The 6,364-nt window shown below is 43.9% G+C and overlaps 1 pseudogene; it reads right to left on the reverse strand.

Annotated features, from left to right (window-relative positions):
• Positions 1-5,058, reverse strand: part of LOC144765326 (xaa-Pro dipeptidase pseudogene) — a 50,458-nt pseudogene extending 45,400 nt beyond the window's left edge.
• Between the last annotated feature and the right edge of the window lie 1,306 nt (positions 5,059-6,364).

The following is a 6,364-nucleotide window of genomic DNA, read 5'->3' on the forward strand; positions in this document are numbered from 1 at the left end:
CTCAGCTTCCTATGGAATTGTAGAAGAAAGGAGGAGGTGCGGATATGGAGGGGGAGGCCTTTCCAATGCTATAGGAGCGATGTAGGAGAATGCCCATCCTCTTAATCTGGTTCTGTACCATGCGTGTGATGAGTGCGAGTAGGGTTCTTGAAGAGTGGAGGTGTCTTGGTGGTTGGTTGAAAAAGATGTAACTGGTAAGGTAGGGGGCACCTAAATTGTTGATTGCCTTGAATGTGTATGTGAGGAATTTGAAATTAACACATTTGTGTTGTGTATCGGAAGCCAGTGGAACTTCCTGAAGTGTGGTTTGATGTGAGTTCTGAGTGAGAAGTTTAGGATGAGTCTGACTTCTGCATTCTGGCTGGCTTGTGGTCTTCTAGTGAGCTGCTTGGTGATCCTGACATAAAGTGTGCTCCTGTAGTCCAACTTGCTGGTGACTGGTTTGTGAGTGACAGTTTTTCTAGTGTTGCTTGGGAGTCATTTGAAGATGTTCCTCATCATCTTCAGGGTGTGGAAGAAGGATGCAGTGATGGGATTGACTTGTGCAGTCATGTCCAGTTTGCTGTTGTTAATTATTCTGAGGTTCCTGGTCTAGGTGTGGATGTTGGTCTGAGTTCAGCCAGCCTCCTGTTGTAGTCCAAAGGTGAGGTGTTATTGTCGAAGATCACTACTTCTCTCTTTTCAGTGTTGAGCTTGAGACAGTTGCTTTCATCCAGTTAGCAACTGGGGGTGGGTGTTGGGGGTGTTGTGAAAAAAGGAGAGTATGAGTTGTCATCGGCATAGTAGACAGTTTTGATGTTATGCGCATATGACGTTGACCAGAGGGATCATGTATGCAATGAAGAGGTTGAGGCTGAGTGATGAACCTTGAGGCACTCTGCTGATTAGTTAGTGGGCTTCCGAGGAGTAAGGTGCCCCGCTGACAACTTGTGTTCTATCCGTTCAGAAGGAGCAGAGACAGCAGAGAGCAGGTCCTTGACTTCGACTCTCATGCAGGTGCCTGATGAGGATGGGGGAGACGTTGTTTAATGGTCCAGGAGAATGCGGGCTGCCACACCTTGTGGTTTGGTGGGCATCTTGAAAGGCAGAACAACAGCTACTGTGAGAAGCATCACTGCTACTGAGAACAAAATAGGCCCTCACACATATAAATAAAGTACGTAATTAGGTAGCACTCCACATTTGTTGCAGTAAGCTACTTTTTGTAAATCTTTCACTAGCAACACTAAAAGTTAAAATATTCAATAATTTCTATATTTTCATGCTTCTTGTACCTGATATCTTATGTTCCTTTAATTGTTTTTAAATATTTAATGTATTTATTTTATTTACAACTTTATAGTGCATGATCTTTGCCAAAGTGTGGAGCTCTGAATAAAAGATAAATCACTATATAAAAACAGCGATTACATTACAGTTTACACATGAATAATAAATACAGTGTAATACTGTAAACTAAAACTTTAAATAATGTTTAAACAGAAAAGCCTTTAGCTCCGTCCTGAAAACTAGAAGTATTGGAGCCATTCTGAGAGAGGGAGGAAAGAGTTCCAAAGCTTACAGATGGCAAGCGAAACGCTTGGTTTGAAACTTGGGATTTTTAACTAGCGGGTGGGCAAAGCGGGCAAGGGACTTACTGACAGTAGACCGCTGCCTCCAGTTAACTAAAGACTTGCTGCCAGAGCATCCTTCTTACATCACTAGAGCTTATATTTAAGACAGGCTAACATAAGTTGAATGCGCACATCTAACTTCTCCCAGTTGAGATATCAGACTCTAAATGGAAGGCAGTCAGGGAAGTCTATTAATAATGCAGTGCCACCACCAAATGTAGTATAGCTTCTTAAGTACGGTTTATATCAGTCGATAGCTTAGATGTTGGCTAATGTTTCAAGTGTTGGACTTTACTTATATCTCAAGTGCAGACCTTCTTACATTTTCATGCTATGCCATAAGTATAGTATGTTTCAGATGTTGTATGGTCTTTGTTTGGAGTTTCAAGCCTTAGGAGCTTTATATTGTTACCAAAATGCAGTAAGTCTGATATTCGTTTCTTGGTTCCAAAGTGAGATATGACTTAGGGTTGTATGATGGAACCACGAATGCGTTTACCACGCATGCCGGTTCCACAAATTCCACGAATATGCATTTACCACGCATGCCTATACAACGAATCATTCAGCGTTAAGGCATATTTGGTAAATACATATCCGTGGTTAAGAATTCACAGTTAAGTCTGAACCCCCTTACCCCTGTCCCTGGCCTGAGTTCCTAAACTACCCCACTGCTCTCAGCCTTAGTAACGTTTTCACCCCGCCCTATCTATATCCCTAAAAACTACCCCTAAACCCTAAAAACGACCCTGCCTCCCTAATTCCCAAGAGGTATCACAATCCCTGACCCCCGCCCTCAACCCTAAAATGGCCCCACAAGCCTTGAAAATTAAACTACCCCTCAAACCTAAAAACCACCCTGCCACCCTAAGTCCTAAGAGGTATCACGATCCCTGCCCCCACCGTGAACCATAAAATGGCCCCCCAAATCCTGAAAACTAAACTACCCCCAAGCCCTAAAAAACGACCCTGATCCGCCCTGAACCCTAAAATGGCCCCCCAAGCCCTGTAAACTACCCCACCCACTAAAAAATACCCGAGCCCCCACCCCCTAATAGCAACCCCACTTACCTCACCACAATCTCTTCCTTCTTCCGTCTGTCTGCAAGCCCTACCGCGCATATGCCTTAAAAGTGCACATACGTGGTTAAAGCATATGCGCGGTAGGGCTTGCGTAGTACAGCCTTCGTTGTAAAGGCTGTTCGCTGTTCAGCCTTCGTATGAAACGCTGTTTCCCATGACGTAGATGTCTAGTACTTTTTGTCTTGCTGGAGGTAAGTGTATGAACTGTCCAGAGTGTATCCATTTGCTCTCTCTAAACATAAACCACAGAGTCATGTTTATGGTGCATAGGCACAAAAGATGTTCTATGTAGCACCATTATGGTTTTACTTTGTTGTACCAAGCTTCTTCCACAGTCTAGCAAAGGCCAAGGTGCTTTATATGAGTAACTAGAACAGGGTGAGCAAACATGATCAAGTGCAAGGACAGGAGCAAAGGCTTGTTGGCAGACTGGACTAGTCATGGTTACTTCTAATTCTGAGCAGCCGCTGCCAAAGTGCTGTCCAGTATGTGCTTGTGCGTGAAGCGTTGGGCTACCACGCTGCCCTGTGGGAGCTGCTCTGCTCATCTGACAGCTGGCGGTCAAGTCCTTACTATGGAAGAAACAAACAAAAGTAGGGGTGTGCAAACTCAAGACCTCAACAGCAAGAGTCACACAGGAGCTGTTCCTGTTCATGGTTTGTTATTTTGTTCCACATCACTTAACGTGGAAAACAATTAATCCTATCAGTTAGGGCACATACACCTGTTACCTCCCGCGCAGTCACCCCGTTCTTGGACCCTCTACTGGGATGTGGGAAGTAGGGTTATGGTACTGCAAACTGTCGCCTTGGAGGGGCAGGAGGGGGCTTACTTACTGTTCAACCACACAGTGTTCTTGTGGAGAAAACGGGTACAAACTAATAAAGATACATTCTTTTAGATCCAACTTGTTGGGGTAACACAATAGAGCAAGTGTTACTTCTTACTCTTCCAACTCGCCCTCTGGAACTCATCGTCCTGCTCTCCCACTACTCAGGTATGCCATCAGAACATCAGGGTCAAAACCATGTATGATGCAAAATGGAGAAACCAGTGAATAACCTGTTTTTTGCATCAAATTTAGAAACAAAAGGCCTGAATAACAAACTGCACTTTGTAGTATGTTTTGTAGTGCCACAAAATGTACTACAAAGTGCCATACACAAACTATATGCAGAATTTACTCCTCCACAATTACCTATATTTGTGTATGTAGAGTTCTTCGCCCTTGACTGCACAGTTTGCGCACACCTTAGTATACGTTTTAGTAGAAAACATGGGTGGATCTGGATGGAATGGGTGGGGCAGGGACCGACTTACGCTAAAAGGGGATGGGATGAGGGAGGAGTGAGAGGAGTTTAGGGACAGTTTAGGGAGAGGCAGAGAGGGGTTTAGGGCGGGACGTCCCCCACCCACATAAGAGATGGGCAATTAGTATGCTCTGGGGGTGGAGACTTGTAATTACACTTTTGATGTAAATGTGCATTCGGAGTTTGCAAATACCAAAAAGTAGTAAACTTACTCCAAAGTGTAAATTACTCAAAAGTGTAAGTTCATTTCTTGTATCAAACCCCTAGCAAGGAGGATCCTGGGCTCCTTTACGTTCTTTCCCGACCTCTCTCTGGCTCAGAATTAGCTCAGTAAGTTCATTCCAGCTGTTTTCTCTCGAACTACTTTCCTGGCCCAAGGCCGAACCTTGTCCTCTTCTCCAGATGTTCTTCATGTCCAGCGGAAGGTTCCAAGACAAACATAGAATCTGAGTCGCAGTCCAACACCAAGCAAAAAACAACACGACCCACTGCGCTACTCTTCAGGACGTGCCTCGACCACCATTCTCCTTTGCCCACCACTGACATTCGGGCTTTAAGTAGCCCTTTAAATCTGCGTCACAGCAAAGCTCAAGTAGAAATAATAATCAAGACCAAGCTGATGTAGAAAAACAATAAAATGCACAAACGTGCTGATATTAATCGAGGATACATCCACCACTGTGTTTGTTGACTTTCTATTAAATAATAGATTTAGACAAGCTTTCACTCAGCTCCTGATAAATCCACATTTCAAACACTAGACCGAGCTCCCTTCTCCATTGGGACTTACCGATTTTGTTTTGGTCCTGCTGGATTTCTGGATATCTGAAAGATCCGGGGATGGCTGATGCACTGCTGAGTTCCATCTTACTGATGGACACTGAGGCATCATCCGGCAGAACGGTATTGCTCTGATACCTCTCACACAATGTTTGGTTGACCGCAAGCCAGTATAGACGAGAGGTGGGTGAGCCACTGAAAGCTCGCACCAGGTTCAAAACGGAAGCTTGGCTCCGGCTCAGCTCGAGGTTCGGTTGGAAGTTCGAGCCCATAACGAGCCGAGCTTTCAAATGGCTTCCATTCCTCTACCAACATGTGGCGTTAGGGCCAGAGCTGCACACTGTGGAACAAGGGAACCGGGTTCGAGTCTCGTTAACAGATAAACAACATCCTGTGGTTCTGGGCAAATCACTTAATCTCCCCGTCCTTATAAAATATTAAAGTGTCCTTGTGTAGTGTAACTCGTGCTCATCCAAAGTGCTCCAATATCTTCTGGTCGAGTGTGCCGGTAAACATCGTTTACAACGCGGTCTTTACACCGCAGTGCCTTTACAACGATGCCATTACAACGCAAGTCATTACTACGACTTGCGCTGGATGGCGCTGTTGGGCAAGGAATGTTGTAATTTTATATTCCAACACCTTCCCTACTGTTAGGTGGACTGGTATTGGAATATAAAATTATGATATTCCAAAATCCGCGCCCTCCAACGCAAGTCGTTGTAACGACTTGCGTTGTAATGCCCGCGTTGTCAAGTACCGCGATCTTTTAGATCGCGTTGTACTGACATACATCCAGTGTGCCCTATATTCAAAATGCCCAAAGAGGTAAAAACAAAGCATTAGCATAAAAAAAGACAATTAGATACCCATTTAGTGGCTGATTTAATCAAAGGAAACCAGAAACCCTGGAAAAATTGTGGCTACCCGGCTTACATTTGTGATCTTAGACAAATATTCGGTTTCACCAGAACTCCTTTTTCTTCATTATCGTGAAAGAAAGCATTTTCTAATATGTGAGCTCAGAATACCAATTGTATAAAAAACCTATTGGGTTTGATTTAATAGACTATTAGGTTGCTCTATAATAACCTGGGCCACACACAGTATATACATAACAGCTGCCTTGCCTCTTAGTTAGTTCACTAATGGTTCGTGTTTAAAACTGTCACTTTCATTAAGTACTTTTGAGTGCAGTGCTATATAATGTGATGTATTAATGTTAATGCGTCTACATGTTAAAGAAATACACTTTTTTGAATTTTGAAGAGACTTTATATTTGTAATGATGTTTGTTATATGATTTACATAGCAAACATTTTCAGGGTTCGCCTTGTGCATGGGCTCTACGAGCCGAGCCAGACACCTGGCTTGGCCCTGGCTCAGCTCTCCCTGCTAATTTGTTGGTTTGCCCACCTCAAGTATAGATACTTAGGATAACAGAGCACAAGGGCAGCCCGTCATACCACCCTGAACATTTCAATGGCAGCCATGATGTCACAGTCCACAGAAAAATGGCAACCCAAGATGTCACACCATAGGGAACAATGACGTAGGAATCTTATAGTTCACAATACT

The sequence above is a fragment of the Lissotriton helveticus genome, chromosome 1_1, assembly GCF_964261635.1.
Source record: "Lissotriton helveticus chromosome 1_1, aLisHel1.1, whole genome shotgun sequence".
Classification (NCBI taxonomy): domain Eukaryota; kingdom Metazoa; phylum Chordata; class Amphibia; order Caudata; family Salamandridae; genus Lissotriton; species Lissotriton helveticus.